The sequence below is a fragment of the Ranitomeya imitator genome, chromosome 1 (assembly GCF_032444005.1).
Source record: "Ranitomeya imitator isolate aRanImi1 chromosome 1, aRanImi1.pri, whole genome shotgun sequence".
In the NCBI taxonomy this organism is placed as follows: domain Eukaryota; kingdom Metazoa; phylum Chordata; class Amphibia; order Anura; family Dendrobatidae; genus Ranitomeya; species Ranitomeya imitator.
This window is the reverse complement of record NC_091282.1, coordinates 770,251,570-770,272,944: the sequence shown is the minus strand read 5'-3', so window position 1 is coordinate 770,272,944 and position 21,375 is coordinate 770,251,570. Positions and strand designations below refer to the sequence as shown.

Genomic DNA, 21,375 nt, shown 5'->3' with positions numbered 1-21,375 from the left:
CAGGCGTTAGATGACATCTTAGGCTATGTGCAGACGTTCAGGATTTCTTGCAGAAATTTCCTGAGCAAAACCGGACATTTTCTGCAAGAAATCCGCATGCATTTTTACTGCGTTTTTACTGCTTTTTGGTGCGTTTTTTTTTCGGATTTTTCCGGAGGTTCCCAATGCAATAATATAGTGGGAAATCTGCAAAAAATCAGCAAAATTAATGAACATGCTGCGAAAAAAAACGCATCATCTGCACAAAAATTGCGGAATGCATTCTAAATGATGGGATGCATATTGTATGTGTTTTTTTGCGTTTTTATAGCGAAAAAAAACGCGAAAAATCTGCAACGTGTGAACACAGCTTTAGAGTTTGCGTCTGATAGTAAAAAAGGGTTTCCTGAGGATAAACCCAAGAAATTTCAGCCCTTCGGAGAAGGCCATCACCTCACAAACAACCTGACTATAGAGAGCAGTGGAGATCCAACAGAGGGACCTATAAAGGTTCCTATGCTCAGAACAGAAGGGGAAAAAATTCCCTTTTCGGATCAAGCTCTAGATCTAGAAGACAATTACGCCATAGGTATAGGGGGCAGGCTTAGTCTTTTTCTAAACAACTGGAGTCAGATAACAAAAAACGTATATGTCCTAAATATAATATCAGAGGGCTACAAAATAGAGCTTATTTCTACCCCACCCCAAAGGTGTATCTCACCAACAACCGTGGCAGCCAATTCTCAAATGTTCTCAGACCTTCAGGAACTTTTCAGCTCCAAGGTCATAGTTCGGGTCTCCTCATGAGAAATAGGCAGAGGTCACTACTCCTCCCTATTCTCAATCCCGAAACCGTCAGGGGAAAAGCGCACAATCATACACCTAAAACCGTTCGGTCAAATACAAAAGGTTCAGGATGGAATCTATAAGGTCAACCATCCACCTCATAGACAAAAATTCAGTAATGTGCACTCTCGACCTGAAGAGTGCGTATTATCAGGTTCCAATCCATCCAACCTCTCAGGAACTTCTGAGGTTCTCAGTAGGGGTACCGTCACACTAAGCGACGCTGCAGCGATACCGACAACGATGTCGATTGCTGCAGCGTTGCTGTTTGGTCGCTGGAGAGCTGTCACACAGACCGCTCTCCAGCGACCAACGATCCCGAGGTCCCCGGTAACCAGGGTAAACATCGGGTTACTAAGCGCAGGGCCGCGCTTAGTAACCCGATGTTTACCATGGTTACCAGCGTAAACGTTAAAAAAAAAAACACTACATACTTACCTTCCGTGTCTGTCCTCCGGCGCTCTGCTTTCCTTTGCACTGTCAGCACCGGTCAGCCGGAAAGCAGAGCGGTGACGTCACCGCTGTGCTTTCCGGCTGGCCGGCGCTGACACAGGATGCAGGAGGAGTGCAGAGAAGCACAGCGCCGGGGACAGACAGCTGAAGGTAAGTATGTAGTATTTGTTTTTTTAACGTTTATGCTGGTAACCAGGGTAAACATCGGGTTACTAAGAGTGGCAATGCGCTTAGTAACCCTATGTTTACCCTGGTTACCAGTGAAGACATCGCTGGATCGGCGTCACACACGCCGATCCAGCAATGTCAGCAGGAGATCCAGCGACGAAATAAAGTTCTGGACTTTCCTCAGCGACCAACGATCTCCCAGCAGGGGCCTGATCATTGGTCGCTGTCACACATAACGATTTCCTTAACGATATCGTTGCTACGTCACAAAAAGCAACGATATCGTTAACGATATCGTTATGTGTGACGGTACCTTTAGTCTGCTAGACCAAACCTGCCACCTCTAGTTTCAATGCCTCCCGTTCAGCTTGGCTTTAGCTCCGAGAATATTTACGAAGCTGATCACAGAGGTAGTTGCATACCTAAGAAACCAAGGAATTACAATAATTCCTTATTGGACGATTTTCTCCTGGTAGCCCGATCAGAAAGGACTTTACTCCTACACAGAGATCGAACCATTGCGGTGTTAGGACACCTTGGCTGGATAGTAAATCGAAAAAAGTCACACCTGAAGCCCGAATCTCGGAAAGTATTCCTTGGAGTGCTTCTGGATTCTACCTGCAGACAATCCTTTCTACCAAGAGAAAAGCAGGAATCATTAAGCAAAATGATCACAGAATTCCTGAGACATCGAGTTACCATAAGATTAGCCATGAAGATCTTAGGAATAAAGACAGCCTGTATCACCTGTGTCAGGTGGGCCCAAGCCCACTCAAGACTATTAGAGACAGGTTCTCTCGGTATGGGATCATTGCCAGATGTCTCTGGACAGACCAATACATCTGTCAACAGCAGTGAGAAGATCATTACGATGGTGGACACAACCCGGCAACCAAAGGACAGGTGTCTCATGGATTCCGACCCCTTGTGTAGTAATCACCACAGATGCCAGTCAGTGAGGATGGAGAACACACCTAGAAGGGAGTTTTTTCCAGGGCAGGTGGCCCAAAGACATCAGCCACAAGTCATCAAACTTCAGGGAACTTCATGCAGTTTGGGAGACCCTAAGAAGAAACCGTTCTCGGTTAAAGAACAAGCATGAAAAGATTTTATCAGACAACATGACAGCAGTGTCATTCTTGAGACACCAGGGAGGTCACTAGCACAAAGCACTACAAGATCTAGCGCAAAAGATATTTGTCTGGGCAGAGAACACAGTTCTTTCAATTACCGTAGTACACTTAGAAGGGTCGCAAAATATCCTGGCCGACTACCTAAGCAGGAGGAAGGTCTGTCCAACAGAGTGGGAACTAAACCAAGAAGTTTTCCAACTATTATGCCACCGTTGGGGAACTCCCAGAATAGATTTGCTTGCCACAAGAAAAAATTCGAAGGTGCCCAGATTCTATTCTCTCAATCCTTCAGACATGCCAGAAGCAATCAACGCCTTAAGCCAGACATGGGACGAACCACTCTCCTATGCGTTTCCCCCATTGGCACTCATTCCAGTGGTACTCAGAAAAATCCAGGAAGACCAGGCAACAGTTCTGTTGATTGTGCCATTCTGGCCAAAGAGAAGCTGGTTCCCATTGCTGGGGTCCATGACTACAGAGAACCCAATCAAACTTCCTCTATGAAAGGACATCATCTATCAGGGTCCTGTCTTGCCCCAAACCCGGGAAGGTTACACCTGTCAGCATGGATCCTGAAAAGGACATCTTGAAAGCTCGGGGTTTATCAGATGAAGTCATTTCAACCATTCAAGCTAGCAGAAAACCAGTAACTTCGGCGTTCTACTACAAGATCTGGAAGAAATTCTGTATGGAGGGTGGCAGGTCGGCCGTGTTGCCAGAGACCCCGGATGTCCCCAGAGGTCTGGATTTTCTTCAGTCTGGTTTCAACATGGGTCTTAGGCCTAGTACCCTTAAGGTACAGATTTCGCCCCTCAGCACTTTCTTAGATTATCCTTTGGCCTCCCACCCATGGATAATTAGGTTTGTTAAAGCCATCCAGAGATTGCGTCTCACCTTTAGGCAGTTAACCCCCTCTTGGGACTTAAACTTGGTCCTCAGGGCTTTATGTAAAGAACCTTATGCCCAGGTGAAAACATGCCTATCTCAGTTCGCACATGGAAAAGTGGGAGAGATTAAGGCCTTATCTATTAGGGATCCGTATCTTCAGATTTGCGATGATCACATAATCTTAAAATTAAACCCATTGTTTATCCCAAATATTGCATCATTACAAAACCGGAACCAAGAGATAATTTTACCCTCCTTTTGCGAAAATACCTCTAATGCAAAAGAGCAATTTTTACACTCCCTGGACATAAGATAAGCAGTGTTAAGGTACCGTCACACTAGACGATATCGCTAGCGATCCGTGACGTTGCAGTGTCCTCGCTAGCGATATCGTCCAGTGTGACAGGCAGCAGCGATCAGGCCCCTGCTGTGCTGTCGCTGGTCGGGGAAGAAAGTCCAGAACTTTATTTGGTCGCTGGACTCCCCGTAGACATCGCTGAATCGGCGTGTGTGACACCGATTCAGCGATGTCTTCGCTGGTAACCAGGGTAAACATCGGGTAACTAAGCGCAGGGCCGCGCTTAGTAACCCGATGTTTACCCTGGTTACCATCCTAAAAGTAAAAAAAACAAACACTACATACTTACCTACAGCCGTCTGTCTTCCAGCGCTGTGCTCTGCACTCCTCCTGTACTGGCTGTGAGCGTCGGTCAGCCGGAAAGCAGAGCGGTGACGTCACCGCTCTGCTTTCCGGCCGCTGTGCTCACACAGACAGTACAGGAGGAGTGCAGAGCACAGCGCTGGAGGACAGACGGCTGTAGGTAAGTATGTAGTGTTTGTTTTTTTTACTTTTAGGATGGTAACCAGGGTAAACATCGGGTTACTAAGCGCGGCCCTGCGCTTAGTTACCCGATGTTTACCCTGGTTACCGGCATCGTTGGTCGCTGGAGAGCGGTCTGTGTGACAGCTCTCCAGCGACCAAACAGCGACGCTGCAGCAATCCGGATCGTTGTCGGTATCGCTGCAGCGTCGCTAAGTGTGACGGTACCTTTAGACTATATAGAGGCCACTAGAACCTGGAGAAGGGACCCTAACCTATTTATCCTGTTTGGGGAAAAAATAGGGGTAAAAAAGCTTCCAAAACTTCATCAGAAGGGGTAGACTGGCCAGTGGGAATAAAAGCTCATTCTACTAGGGCTATTTCAGCATCATGGGCTGAATGAGCGGGGGCGTCCTTAGAACAAATATGTAAGGCCGCAACCTGGGCCAGGGTGAATACATTCTGTAAACATTATAAACTTGACGTGTTAGCAGCCCAGCAAACGTCATTTGGGAGAAAAGTTCTCCAAGCAGTAGTCCCACCCTAATGGAGTTTTCTTTGGTATTCTCCAGGGTGCTGTCAGGGGAATGTCCTGGAAAATGGGTATTAGACTTACCGGTAATTCGGTTTCCAGGAGTCCATCCTGACAGTACCGTTATTCCCCCCCCCCCCCCATGTATACTATTTTCATATGCTGTAATATGATTTGTTTAAATAAAAGAATTCAAATTGCATTTATCCATGGTGTGGTACTTGTCAAAACACTGAGGAAAGGGGGCGGAGTGGGACATTTTACTCTCTCGTGTGTTTTTCCTGTCCCTGCAAGGAGGAGGAGGACATCCTCCAGGGTGCTCTCAGGATGGACTCCTGGAAACCGAATTACCGGTAGGTCTAATACCCATTTTTCTTTACATGTGTGGATTTGTCCCACTCCATTTTCCGTGCGAACTGTAACCACATAATCTTAAAATTAAACCCATTGTTTATCCCAAAAATTGCATCATTACAAAACCGGAAGCAAGAGATAATTTTACCCTCCTTTTGCGAAAATGCCTCTAATGCAAAAGAGCAATCTTTACACTCCCTGAACATAAGATAAGCAGTGTTAGACTATATAGAGGCCACTAGAACCTGGAGAAGGGACCCTAACCTATTTATCCTGTTTGGGGAAAAAATAGGGGTAAAAAAGCTTCCAAAACTTCATCAGAAGGGGTAGACTGGCCAGTGGGAATAAAAGCTCATTCTACTAGGGCTATTTCAGCATCATGGGCTGAACGAGCGGGGGCGTCCTTAGAACAAATATGTAAGGCCGCAACCTGGGCCAGGGTGAATACATTCTGTAAACATTATAAACTTGACGTGTTAGCAGCCCAGCAAACGTCATTTGGGAGAAAAATTCTCCAAGCAGTAGTCCCACCCTAATGGAGTTTTCTTTGGTATTCTCCAGGGTGCTGTCAGGGGGATGTCCTAGAAAATGGGTATTAGACCTACCGGTAATTCGGTTTCCAGGAGTCCATCCTGACAGTACCGTTATTCCCCCCCCCCCCCCCTATGTATACTATTTTCATATGCTGTAATATGATTTGTTTAAATAAAAGAATTCAAATTGCATTTATCCATGGTGTGGTACTTGTCAAAACACTGAGGAAAGGGGGCGGAGTGGGACCTTTTACTCTCTCGTGTGTTTTTCCTGTCCCTGCAAGGAGGAGGAGGACATCCTCCAGGGTGCTCTCAGGATGGACTCCTGGAAACCGAATTACCGGTAGGTCTAATACCCATTTTTCTTTACATGTGTGGATTTGTCCCAATCCATTTTCCGTGCGAACTGTAACCACAGGTTGGATGTATTCCTGTTTCTTCAAAGCGGTAAGCTGGCTTTGCCAAAAACTTATATATATCTAATATATAATTGCCTAGAATACTACTTCCTGCAATTTGTGCCAACTTCCGTGGCTTTGTCCGGAGCTAATGTCCGGAGCTAATGTCCGGAGCTAATGTCCGGAGATTAATTGCCTAGAATACTACTTCCTGCAATTTGTGCCAATTTCCGTGGCTTTGTCCGGAGCTAATGTCCGGAGCTAATGTTCGGAGCTAATGTCCGGAGCTAATGTCCGGAGATAATGTCCGGAGCTAATGTCCGGAGCTAATGTCCGGAGCTAATGTCCGGAGATAAGTGACGTCAACAGTGTCCAGTGTCTGATTGGTTGCCGCCTGCTGCGAGCGACCAATCAGAAACGTGCCGTACTGTGACACACTCCGCCCGCCATTTTGGTGTGATTTTTGAATTTTTACCTCACAGCAAGTTTCTACTGCGTGGAGGCGGGCCCAGTGACGTTGCTCTTCAAGCTCCTGCCGAATTTCGTCAAAAAAATGATAATACCATTTACCAAAACTATATATATTTAGTTGTGAAGTGGTTCAGTGACATTTTCACACCAATTTTGAACTTTTGTTTGGTGTTTTCTCCATATACTGCCTATTATTCACTGACTGTTATACTGAGAGACTGCCGTTTATTAACCTCTTCTTTGCCACATTGGGTATATTGCTCTATTATTTGCCACATAAGGACATTGTCCATTATTGCCCAGCAATTTCTCTGCAATATAAACTGCCTATTTATTAATATCTGCATTCCTGCAAAGAACTATTGCCTATTATTAACTGGCTATTTTCCTACTACCTGACACTGCCTCTTATTAACCTGTTGTTTGCCACCACCACGCTTAAAGCTGTTTAGCTTAGCCAACATGAGCTCTAATAGTAAGGATACTAATGACACAGAGCTAACAAGAATTGTCAAGAGCTGGTGAGTGCAGCCATTTTTTGTTCTTTCTTACTATTATTTATTAATTGTATTATTCTTACATTTGAATAAATAAAGTATATATGGATTCTAGACTCCCGATTCTTTAGAATCGGGCTGCCATCTAGTAATAAAAATAATGCTATAACTGCAATTGTTGAGCGAAAGTGCTTACTACTCGAGTTTACATGGAGTATCGCAGTTCCCTGCATGTTTTTTTTTTATGTCTAACAGCTTCAAAACATGTGGGACGTGGACTAAGGCATGTCACTCGAGCACCAGCGATATTCGGTGCACCCGATGCAAACTGGAGTAGCGAGCACTTGCGCTCAACATTAACGACGGCTCAATATGACAACCTAATGTTATCAAATTCTGTGTCGTACCTGTGGGTTCAAAATGCTCACCATACCCCTGGATAAAATCCTTGAGGGGTGTGTTTTCCAAAATGAGGTCATTTGTGGGTGGTTTTCACTCTTTGGGTTTTCAAACGCAACATGGCGTCTGCTTACTATTCAAGCAAATTTTATATACAAAATGTCAAATGGCACTCCCTCCCTTCTGAGCCTTTCCATGCACCCAAATAGTGGCTTTCCCCCACATACAGGATATCTGCGTAATTAAGAGAAATTGCACAATAAATTCTGTGGTCCATTTTCTCCTGTTACCCTTGTGAAAATAAAAAAGTTTGGATCTAAAGTACATTTTTTGTGAAAAAAGTAAAATGTTCATTTTTTTTTCCTTCCACATTGCTTTAGTTCTCGTGAAGCACCTAAAGGGTTAATAAACTTCTTGAATGTGGTTTTGTGCACCTTGAGGGGTGCAGTTTTTAGAATGGTGTCACTTTTGGGTATCCCCCATATTGATCCCCCAAAGTCACTTCAAATGTGAGGTGGTTCCTAAAAAGAAATGGTTTTGTAAATTTTGTTTGGAAAAAAAGAGAAATTGCTGGTCAACTTTTAACCCTTATAACAGCCTAACAAAAAAAAAGTGTTTCCAAAATTGTGCTGATGTAAAGTTGACATATGGGAAATGTTATTTATTAACTATTTTGCGACATATTTCTCTGATTTAAGAGCATAAGAATTAAAAGTTTGAAAATTGGGAAATTTTCAAAATTTCTGCTTTGTTTATTCACAAATAAATGCAAGTCATGTAGAAGAAATTTTACTTCTACCATGAAGTACGATATATCATGAGAAAATAATCTCACAATCAGTGGGCCCGTTGAAGCTCCAGAGTTATAACCACAAAGTGACACTGTTCAGAATTGTAAAATTTGACCTGGTCAAATTTAATTAACCCTTTAATAACGAGACAATTTTAACCTTAGAAATGTGTAAAGTAAACATTGTCCAACTATTAGAGAAACATTGGTAATTGCTTCTTTTTTATTTCCCTGTCACAGATGTAGGCCGTGACTGAGATGATTCACCAGCATCAAGTCATTATATCACTACTAGATGGTGGCCCGATTCTAACGCATCGTGTATTCTAGAATATGCATGTCCATGTAGTATATTGCCCAGCCACGTAGTATATTGCCCAGTCACGTAGTATATTGCCCAGTCACGTAGTATATTGCCCAGCCACGTAGTATATTGCCCAGCCACGTAGTATATTGCCCAGCCACGTAGTATATTGCCTAGCCACATAGTATATTGCCCAGTGATGTAGTATACAGCACAGAGCCACGTAGTATATTGCCCAGCCATGTAGTTTATTGCCCAGCCATGTAGTATATTGCCCAGCCACATAGTATATTGCCCAGCCACGTAGTATATTGCCCAGCCACGTAGTATATTGCCCAGCCACGTAGTATATTGCCCAGCCATGTAGTATATTGCCCAGGCACATAGTATATTGCTTAGCTACATAGTATATTGCCCAGCTACATACAGGTCCTTCTCAAAAAATTAGCATATAGTGTTAAATTTCATTATTTACCATAATGTAATGATTACAATTAAACTTTCATATATTATAGATTCATTATCCACCAACTGAAATTTGTCAGGTCTTTTATTGTTTTAATACTGATGATTTTGGCATACAACTCCTGATAACCCAAAAAACCTGTCTCAATAAATTAGCATATCAAGAAAAGGTTCTCTAAACGACCTATTACCCTAATCTTCTGAATCAACTAATTAACTCTAAACACATGCAAAAGATACCTGAGGCTTTTATAAACTCCCTGCCTGGTTCATTACTCAAAACCCCCATCATGGGTAAGACTAGCGACCTGACAGATGTCAAGAAGGCCATCATTGACACCCTCAAGCAAGAGGGTAAGACCCAGAAAGAAATTTCTCAACAAATAGGCTGTTCCCAGAGTGCTGTATCAAGGCACCTCAATGGTAAGTCTGTTGGAAGGAAACAATGTGGCAGAAAACGCTGTACAACGAGAAGAGGAGACCGGACCCTGAGGAAGATTGTGGAGAAGGACCGATTCCAGACCTTGGGGAACCTGAGGAAGCAGTGGACTGAGTCTGGTGTGGAAACATCCAGAGCCACCGTGCACAGGCGTGTGCAGGAAATGGGCTACAGGTGCCGCATTCCCCAGGTAAAGCCACTTTTGAACCATAAACAGCGGCAGAGGCGCCTGACCTGGGCTACAGAGAAGCAGCACTGGACTGTTGCTAAGTGGTCCCAAGTACTTTTTTCTGATGAAAGCAAATTTTGCATGTCATTCGGAAATCAAGGTGCCAGAGTCTGGAGGAAGACTGGGGAGAAGGAAATGCCAAAATGCCTGAAGTCCAGTGTCAAGTACCCACAGTCAGTGATGGTGTGGGGTGCCATGTCAGCTGCTGGTGTTGGTCCACTGTGTTTCATCAAGGGCAGGGTCAATGCAGCTAGCTATCAGGAGATTTTGGAGCACTTCATGCTTCCATCGGCTGAAATGCTTTATGGAGATGAAGATTTCATTTTTCAGCACGACCTGGCACCTGCTCACAGTGCCAAAACCACTGGTAAATGGTTTACTGACCATAGTATTACTGTGCTCAATTGGCCTGCCAACTCTCCTGACCTGAACCCCATAGAGAATCTGTGGGATATTGTGAAGAGAAAGTTGAGAGACGCAAGACCCAACACTCTGGATGAGCTTAAGGCCGCTATTGAAGCATCCTGGGCCTCCATAACATCTCAGCAGTGTCACAGGCTGATTGCCTCCATGCCACGCCGCATTGAAGCAGTCATTTCTGCAAAAGGATTCCCGACCAAGTATTGAGTGCATAACTGAACATTATTATTTGATGGTTTTTTTGTTTGTTATTAAAAAACACTTTTATTTGATTGGATGGGTGAAATATGCTAATTTATTGAGACAGGTTTTTTGGGTTATCAGGAGTTGTATGCCAAAATCATCAGTATTAAAACAATAAAAGACCTGACAAATTTCAGTTGGTGGATAATGAATCTATAATATATGAAAGTTTAATTGTAATCATTACATTATGGTAAATAATGAAATTTAACACTATATGCTAATTTTTTGAGAAGGACCTGTAGTATATTGCCCAGCCACATAGTATATTGCCCAGCCACATAGTATATTGGCCAGTCACATAGTATATTGCCCAGTCACGTAGTATACAGCACAGAGCCACGTAGTATACAGCACAGACACGTAGTATACTGCCCAGTCACGTAGTATATTGCCCAGCCAAATAGTATATTGCCCAGCCACATAGTATATTGCCTAGCCACATAGTATATTGCCCAGCCACATAGTATATTGCCCAATCACGTAGTATACAGCACAGACAAGTAGTATATTGCCCAGTCACGTAGTATATTGGCCAGTCACGTAGTATATTGCCCAGTGACGTAGTATATTGCCCAGTCACGTAGTATATTGCCCAACCACGTAGTATATTGCCCAGCCACATAGTATATTGGCCAGTCACATAGTATGCACCATATCCCTGTTAAAAAAAAGAGGACCGATGGTCCTCGCGCGCTCCAGTCCCAAGAGTGCATTGCGGTCTCACGAGGTGATGACGTAGCGGTCTCGCGAGACCGCTACATCGTCATCTCGCAAGATCGCAGCATGGACCGGTTACCGGAGCTTCGCGAGCGGGAAAGGCCTGTTGTGGATCCGAGGGGCCGACGGACGGTGAGAATATAACGATTTTTTATTTTTTTCATTATTTTTAACATTAGATCTTTTTACTATTCATGCTGCATAGGCCGCATGAATACTAAAAAGTTGGTCACACAGGGTTAATAGCAGCGTTAACCGAGTGCATTACACCGCGGTCAACGCTGCCATTAACCCTGTGTGAGCGCTGACGGGAGGGGAGTATGCGGACGACGGGCACTGACTGCGGGGAGGAAGGAGCAGTTCATTTTCTTCCGGACTGTGCCCGTCGCTGATTGGTCGTGGCTGTTTTGCCGCGACCAATCAGCGACTTGGATTTCCATGACAGACAGAGGCCGCGACCAATGAATATCTGTGACAGACAGACAGACAGACGGACGTGACCCTTAGACAATTATATAGTAGACTAGATTGTGGCCCGATTCTAACGCATCGGGTATTCTAGAATATGCATGTCCCCGTAGTATATGGACAATGATGATTCCAGAATTCGCGGCAGACTTTGCCCGTCGCTGATTGGTCGAGGCAACCTTTATGACATCATCGTCGCCATGGCAACCATTATGACATCTACGTCGATACTGTGCCCGTCGCTGAATCAGAAACGTGAGATGTCTACGTCCTTTATGACATCATCGTCGCTGTGCCCGTTGCTGATTGGTCGAGGCCTGGCGGCCTCGACCAATCAGAGACGCGGGATGTCTACGTCCTTTATGACATCATCGTCGCTGTGCCCATTGCTGATAGGCCTCGACCAATCAGAGACGCGGGATTTCTACGTCGATGCTGTGCCGGTCTCTGATTGGTCGAGGCCTGGCGGCCTCGACCAATCAGTGACACGGGATTTCCAGGACAGACAGACAGACAGACAGACAGAAAGACAGACAGACGGAAAAACCCTTAGACAATTATATATTAGATAATATATATTATATCTCTATAAATGCGTGCTGCTTCTTTGTAATATAAGATATGACCTAGATAATTGGCAAATCAATGAGTAATGGCGTCACCAGAGCCAGACTGGCAAATAGTTTCACCTGGCGAATCATTACGAAAAACTAGAACAGAGCCATGAAGGCAAAGCTCGTCATCGGCCGGAGGAGTCATTGAAATTATTCATGACTAAGCTTCTATGTTACAGAGCTAATAGCCTCTTTTATGGCGGTTTAGGCTGTACGCCCGGAGGTTGTGAGGTTGCTTTTGGCAGTTAGGGAAGTTGTAGCAAACACTAAATCATGTGGTTCCTGTGTGAAATGATCAGCACTCAAAACTGGAAAACTAAAAAGGTTAATGGCACTGAATTAAATCTGCTGCAATTGTGCTGTAAACTGTCATTAGCGGGTGATTGATAGTTCACACTGGAGACAAATTTCCCCGCGTCTATATATGACTTAAACATCAGGATCAAAGATATTAGAAACGTCGACTATTGCACTGCTCTGAATGATGAAACTGAGCAGAGATTCAACCTCATCTGGTCCCCGTTGGACACCTTCTGGGTACTTCGGAATATTTAGGCACCTTATTCGCTAGGCAATAGATCTCCTCCCCCCCAACCCTTTTACTGATCCCCTTTCCCTTCTGTCTCTTTGTATGTATCCCCATTTGTCTTTCTTAGGTCTGTTGTATTTATAAGAAATGTATGTATCACAAATAATGTTACATTTATATCACAGAGATGATTTACTATTTCACTGTAATCATCTGATCTTTATTCACTTTTCCAAGTCTGTTCTTTGTTGAATATGAAAATTTTTCATTAAAAATTACAATTATCTAAATAAAAAATGACTAGCCTGCAGACAAAACTTGTTACTTAGGACATTTCTGTCTTCCCAGATCTTGTTCTCCAGTATCGCAAGGCTGCTGTGGGTGATAAGTTAGGCCATGTTCACACGTTCAGTATTTGGTCAGTATTTGATGACGTGTTTCTATTATACTTTTCCTCTGATTGAACACCTCCTGATTTTGTCTTACAAATACTGATGTCAAATGCTGACCAAATACTGAACGTGTGAATGTGACCTTATTAGGCCAGAACGCTGACCGATATTGTGGAAAGGATATAGAGATGTACACCGGATACACAGCTGGCCACCGGACCAGAGCCCGGTGAACCTGCCGGCATTCCTGGCAGATCTCCTGTTAATAGGCCTGGCATGCCGTCATGTATGCTGTGATCAGGTTCCTGTAAATCTTTATTTCCCTGAGCTCCACATATATCACTCTATGAATGTTTGAAGCGATGAATCTGCTCCGTCTGTGTTGGGGTAATTTCCTTTATATCAATCTCCTCTTACCTATTATTTCTTATGTGGAGTAAAAGCCAAGAGGAACCTGATAAACGTCATAGAATGATAGTCACAGAAACTTGCTGTCAATACTGATTGTGCACTGGTCTGACACCTTCAACACGATGGATAAAGCCAGCAACTCCACGGATTGCAGTCATTCACATTAATTTAATGATTCCAAAAGTCCACATCAATATTACAGCAAGAAAACCCTGAATTCTCCCTCTGAGGATCTCCTGCCACTGGCTATTATGACCTGGACACTTTGATTCTGCACCTGTTAAGGGTAGATATGAAGAATGGACTTCTGAAACCAGAGTATGAGACTGGGGGACAAGAGGTATTGACTGCAAAAAGCAAAGGACCTTGGTGATTCCTTTCTCATGAGCCTGCGTCATAATAAGCCATAGCTTTGAAGCAATCACGTTGTGTAACTTGCACTCTTTTGCCACATTGTGCTCTACACAAAGACAACTGCTGTAAAGTTGTCTACATCCATGGGACGTACGGTTGTATTATGGTGACATTACCTCCTTGTTTAGACTCCTAAAGAAGAAGGAATCAAAATTGCCGGACAAATCATCGACAATTTTAAATACACAGTGGATACAACATTGATGGCAACAATCGTACATGGAATGAAGGACTTCCAGTATTATTGAGTGTGAAGATGGAAAGCTTAAACATGGGACTTCTACTCAATAGAAGGAACACAAAGATTCTAACAACTGCCAGGTGCAGCCAGGACACAGCCGAGATGGACAACAACAAACTGGAAGTTATAAAAGACTTCAACCTACTTCGATCAATGATCTCTGACGATGTAGCATTGACTCAGGAAGTCAATGGGAGGATCGCTATGGGCAAATCAACAATGAAGTCACTGGACGAGGTCTTCAAATCGAGAAACATTTCACTGGTACATAGTTTGGTCTTTCTGTAGTAACATACGGATGGAAAACCTGGACAATGAAGAAACAAGACAGAAGAAGAATCGGTACCTTCATAATATGGTGCTCGAGAAGGATGTTATCAATACCATGGATGGCAAGAAGAACGAATCAAGCCAGACGTGTCGCTCGCAGCAATGATCACCGAGCTACGACTTGTGGACACATCATACAGAGAGAGCAATCATTGGAGCAGGACATCAGGAACAAGGCGTAGAGGAAGACCAGCGACCCGATGGCTCAATACTGTCAGGATAATGGCGGTGAATACCCTAGTGACAGACCTAGTCTGCACAAGACCCATCTTCCTACAGAGCGTTCATCCATCAAATCGTCAAGGCCTGAGACCGAGCCGAAGGCCGTGAAGAAACAAAAAAAAGCCTCCTAGTGTCCCACTTGAAGTTCACTGGCTATACTACCAATTACACCTGTATTCCTGCTGTGCAAGTGACCTAGAAACCAGAGGATACGTTATATAGTGGGACGCATACAATAGAAGGCTTCTGTCAAGATCCCTTGCTTATAAGTATATACTCCTTGTAGGGGATTTAATGCGAGTAAGAGGCTGATGTGAGTCTAAGCTGAAAGAACCTAAACATGGTGTTAATGAGGAATTTGAAAATCTTTTAATCTGAGAAACGACACAAATCCCATCTTAGGGTATACATGGTTTAGGTAATTAAAGGTGATGTGGCAACAGAAAATGGCCTAATGTTTACATCCAGTTTTTATGTAAAAAAAATTTCTACGAATTATTATCCACATTTAAAAAACATCGTAGTTTTCAATCCGGTCACTGAGCTGGATAATAGTCTGATACTTCATGTTCTGTAGAGATCATTCTCATCGTGTACAATTACAATGACAGATATCGCCCATGTATGTATGACAGACTCCATCATACACAGTAGTGTCACAGCTCATGGCCTCTCCATCCCGACACAAAGACCCCTGCACCGAGCATGCCCACAGCACGCTCACATACAAGTCTTTACGTGATGGACGCACCTCACCTCTCCTCCCTGCACAATGACCTATGTACCAAGCATGCCCATAGCACATTCACATAGAAATCTATGGGGGATGGACGCAGCTCACCTCCGCCTCCCTGCACAATGCCCCCTGCACAGAGCATGCCCACAGCACACTCACATAGACGTCTATGGGGGATGGACACAGCTCCCCTCTGCTTCCCTGCACAATGCCCCCTGAACAGAGCATGCCCGCAGCACACTCATATAAAAGTCTATGGGGGATGGACGCAGCTCATCTACCCCTCCCTGTTCAATGCCCCCTGCACAAAGCATGCCCACAGCGCATTCACATAGATGTTTATGGGGGATGGATGCAGCTTACCTCACCCTCCCTGCAGAATTCCCCCTACACAGAGCATGCCCACAGCACACTCATATAGAAATCTATGGGGATGGACACAGCTCCCCTCCGCTTCCCTGCACAATGCCCCCTGCACCGAGCATGCCCACAGCACACTCACATACAAGTCTATAGGTGATGGACGCACCTCACCTCCCCTCCCTGCACAATGCCCCCTGCACCGAGCATGCCCACAGCACACTCACATACAAGTCTATAGGTGATGGACGCACCTCACCTCTCCTCCCTGCACAATGCCCCCTGCACAGAGCATGCCCATAGCTCATTCACATAGAAATCTATGTGGGATGGGTGCAGCTCCGCCCTGCTTCCCTGTTCAATGCCCCCTACACAGAGCATGCCCACAGCACACTCACATAGACGTCTATGGGGGATGGACGCAGCTCCCCTCCCCCTCCCTGCACAATTCCCCCTGCACAGAGCATGCCCACCGCACACTGATATAGAAATCTATGGGGGATGGACGCAGCTCCCCTTCGCCTCCCTGCACAATGCCCCCTGCACGGAGCATGCCCACAGAACACTCACATACAAGTCTATGGGTGATGGACGCACCTCACCTCCCCTCCCTGCACAATGCCCCCTGCACAGAGCATGCCCACAGCACACTCATATACAAGTCTATGGGTGATGGACGCAGCTCACCTCCCCCTCCCTGTTCAATACCCCCTGCACAGAGCATGCCCACAGCACACACATATAGAAATCTATGGGGGATGGACGCAGCTCACCTCCCCCTCCCTGCACAATGCCCCCAGCACAGACCATGCCCACAGCACACTCACATAGAAGTCTATGGGGAATGGACGAAGCTCACCTCCCCTTCCCTGCACAATGCCCCCTGCACAGAGCATGCCCATTGTTGTGAATTCTGCTCTTGGGCTCCCTCCGGTGGTTATGAGTGGTAGTGCTGCGGTAGTTGGATGGCAGCATTTATCAGGTGTATCTATTTTTTGCAATTTGGGCTGGGCTATATAGCCTTGCTTGTTCCTTTAGTCAGTGCCAGTTGTCCATTGTTTTTGGAGGATTCACATCCCTTCTGGTCTCTCCTGTTCGCTGTGCTTTTCTTCAAAGATAAGTCCTGGCTTTGTTTTTGCTGTCCACCTGCTGTGGACCTTATAGTTCTGTGCATTTTTCATGTTTTGTCTCGTCCAGCTTTGTCTGTGAAGGATTTTTTGCAGCCTAGCTGTGTCTCTGGAGATGCAGATATACCCTCCATGTCTTTAGTCAGATGTGGTGTTTTGTATTTTTTGTGGTGGATATTTTCTAGTGTTTTAATACTGACCGCATAGTACTCTGTTCTATTCTTTCTTTTTAGCTAGTATGGCCTCCTATGCTAAATCCTGATTTCATGTCTGCGTATGTTATTTCCCTCTCCTCTCACAGTCAATATTTGTGGGGGGCTGTCTATCCTTTGGGGATTTTCTCTGAGGCAAGATAGGTTTCCTGTTTCTGTCTTTAGGGGTAGTTAGTTCTTAGGCTGTGTCGAGGGGTCTAGGGAGTGTTAGGTACCCCCCACGGCTACTTCTAGTTGCGCTGTTAAGTTCAGGGTTTGCGGTCAGTACAGGTGCCACCTTCTCCAGAGTACGTCTCATGCTGCTCCAAGGCCACCAGATCATAACAGCCCATAGCACATTCACATAGAAATCTATGTGGGATGGGCGCAGCTCCCCTCTGCTTCCCTGTTCAATGCCCCCTACACAGAGCATGCCCGCAGCACACTCATATACAAGTCTATGGGAGATGGACGCAGCTCCCCTCTGCCTCCCTGCGCAATGCCCCCTGCACAGAGCATGCCCACTGCACACTCATATATAAATCTATGGGGAATAGACGCAGCTCACCTCCCCCTCCCTGCACAATTCCCCCTGCACAGAGCATGCCCACAGCACACTCATATAGAAGTCTATAGAGGATAGATGCAGCTCACCTCTCCCTCCCTGCACAATGCCCCCTGCACAGAGCATGCCCACAGCACACTCACATAGAAGTCTATGGTGGATGGACGCAGCTCCCCTTCGCCTCCCTGCACAATGCCCCCTACACAGAGCATGCCCACAGCACACTCACATAGACGTCTATGGGAGATGGACGCAGCTCCCCTCCCTGCACAATTCCCCCTGCACAGAGCATGCCCACCGCACACTCATATAGAAATCTATGGGGGATGGACGCAGCTCCCCTCCGCCTCCCTGCACAATGCCCCCTGCACAGAGCATGCCCACAGCACACTCACATACAAGTCTATAGGTGATGGACGCACCTCACCTCCCCATCCTGCACAATGCCCCCTGCACAGAGCATGCCCACAGCACACTCATATACAAGTCTATGGGTGATGGACGCAGCTCACCTCTCCCTCCCTGTTCAATACCCCCTGCACAGAGCATCCCCACAGCACACTCATATAGAAATCTATGGGGGAAGGACGCAGCTCACCTCCCCCTCCCTGCACAATGCCCCCAGCACAGAGCATGCCCAAAGCACACTCACGTAGAAGTCTATAGGGAATGGACGCAGCTCACCTCCCCTTCCCTGCACAATGCCCCCTGCACAGAGCATGCCCATAGCACATTCACATAGAAATCTATGTGGGATGGGCACAGCTCCCCTCTGCTTCCCTGTTCAATGCCCCCTACACAGAGCATGCCCACAGCACACTCACATAGAAATCTATGGGGGATGGACGTAGTTCCCCTCTGCCTCCCTGCACAATGCCCCCTGCACAGAGCATGCCCAAAGCACACTCATATAGAAATCTATGGGGGATAGACACAGCTCACCCCCTCCCTGCACAATTCCCCCTGCACAGAGTATACCCACAGCATACTCACATAGAAGTCTATGGGGAATGGACGCAGCTCACCTCCCCTCCCTGCAAAATGCCCCCTGCACAGAGCATGCCCATAGCATATTCACATAGAAATTTATGTGGGATGGGCGCAGCTCCCCTCTGCTTCCCTGTTCAATGCCCCCTACACAGAGCATGCCCACTGCACATTCATATAGAAATCTACAAGAGATGGACGCAGCTCCCCTCTGCCTCCCTGCGCAATGCCCTCTGCACAGAGCATTTCCACAGCACACTCATATATAAATCTATGGGGAATAGACGCAGCTCACCTCCCCCTCCCTGCACAATTCCTCCTGCACAGAGCATGCCCACAGCACACTCATATATAAATCTAAGGAGGATAGACGCAGCTCACCTCCGCCTCCCTGCACAATGCCCCCTGCACAGAGCATGCCCACAGCACACTCACATAGAAGTCTATGGTGGATGGATGCAGCTCCCCTCCGCCTCCCTGCACAATGCCCCCTGCACAGAGCATGCCCACAGCACACTCACATAGAAGTCTATGGTGGATGGATGCAGCTCCCCTCCACCTCCCTGCACAATGCCCCCTGCACAGAGCATGCCCAAAGCACACTCACATAGAAGTCTATGGTGGATGGATGCAGCTCCCCTCCGCCTCCCTGCGCAATGCCCTCTGCACAGAGCATTTCCACAGCACACTCATATATAAATCTATGGGGAATAGACGCAGCTCACCTCCCCCTCCCTGCACAATTCCTCCTGCACAGAGCATGCCCACAGCACACTCATATATAAATCTAAGGAGGATAGACGCAGCTCACCTCCGCCTCCCTGCACAATGCCCCCTGCACAGAGCATGCCCACAGCACACTCACATAGAAGTCTATGGTGGATGGATGCAGCTCCCCTCCGCCTCCCTGCACAATGCCCCCTGCACAGAGCATGCCCAAAGCACACTCATATAGAAATCTATGGGGGATAGACTGTTATGCTAGGCAATTCAGGAACACAATGTGCATAGCGATCAGAGCACACACAGTAATCTGACAACAACCCAAAATAACAGAACGAGCTCTGAGACGTGGGAACTCTGTAGACCGCAATTCCTAATCCTCTCCAAACACAACTAGAGGCAGCCGTGGATTGCGCCTAACGCTCCCTATGCAACTCGGCACAGCCTGAGAAACTAACTTGCCTGAAGATAGAAAAATAAGCCTACCTTGCCTCAGAGAAATACCCCAAAGGAAAAGGCAGCCCCCCACATATAATGACTGTGAGCAAGATGAAAAGACAAACGTAGGGATGAAATAGATTCAGCAAAGTGAGGCCCGATATTCTAGACAGAACGAGGATAGGAAAGATAACTTTGCGGTCTACACAAAACGCTAAAGAAAACCACGCAAAGGGGGCAAAAAGACCCTCCGTACCGAACTAACGGCACGGAGGTACACCCCTTGCGTCCCAGAGCTTCCAGCAAAACAAATAGACAAGCTGGACAGAAAAAATAGCAACAAATAGCAAAGAAGCACTTAGCTATGCAGAGCAGCAGGCCACAGGAATGATCCAGAGAAACACAAGTCCAACACTGGAACATAGACAGGAAGCATGAATCAAAGCATTAGGTGGAGTTAAGTAGAGAAGCAGCTAACGACCTCACCAGATCACCTGAGGGAGGAAACTCAGAAGCTGCAGTACCACTTTCCTCCACAAACGGAAGCTCCCAGAGAGAATCAGCCGAAGTACCACTTGTGACCACAGGAGTGAACTCTGCCACAGAATTCACAACAGTACCCCCCCCCCCTTGAGGAGGGGTCACCGAACCCTCACCAGAGCCCCCAGGCCGACCAGGATGAGCCACATGAAAGGCACGAACAAGATCGGGAGCATGGACATCAGAGGCAAAAACCCAGGAATTATCTTCCTGAGCATAACCCTTCCATTTAACCAGATACTGGAGTTTCCGTCTTGAAACACGAGAATCCAAAATCTTCTCCACAATATACTCCAATTCCGCCTCCACCAAAACCGGGGCAGGAGGGTCAACGGATGGAACCATAGGTGCTACGTATCTCCGCAACAATGACCTATGGAATACGTTATGTATGGAAAAAGAATCTGGGAGGGTCAGACGAAAAGACACAGGATTAAGAACCTCAGAAATCCTATACGGACCAATAAAACGAGGTTTAAACTTAGGAGAGGAAACCTTCATAGGAATATGACGAGAAGATAACCAAACCAGATCCCCAACACGAAGTCGGGGACCCACACGGCGTCTGCGATTAGCGAAAAGTTGAGCCTTCTCCTGGGACAAGGTCAAATTGTCCACTACCTGAGTCCAAATCTGCTGCAACCTGTCCACCACAGTATCCACACCAGGACAGTCCGAAGACTCAACCTGTCCTGAAGAGAAACGAGGATGGAACCCAGAATTGCAGAAAAACGGTGAAACCAGGGTAGCCGAGCTGGCCCGATTATTAAGGGCGAACTCAGCCAAAGGCAAAAAGGACACCCAGTCATCCTGATCAGCAGAAACAAAGCATCTCAGATATGTTTCCAAGGTCTGATTGGTTCGTTCGGTCTGGCCATTAGTCTGAGGATGGAAAGCCGAGGAAAAAGACAAGTCAATGCCCATCCTACCACAAAAGGCTCGCCAAAACCTCGAAACAAACTGGGAACCTCTGTCAGAAACAATATTCTCTGGAATGCCATGCAAA

General features: G+C 46.2%; 1 long non-coding RNA gene across 1 annotated transcript in view; it reads right to left on the bottom strand.

The window, feature by feature from the left end:
• LOC138658099 (uncharacterized) overlaps positions 1-21,375 on the bottom strand; it is a 151,066-nt gene that overhangs the window by 35,184 nt on the left and 94,507 nt on the right. The window contains exon 2 of the long non-coding RNA XR_011317341.1: positions 14,296-14,457. This is a non-coding gene — a long non-coding RNA (uncharacterized lncRNA). The remainder of the gene's footprint in view (positions 1-14,295; positions 14,458-21,375) is intronic.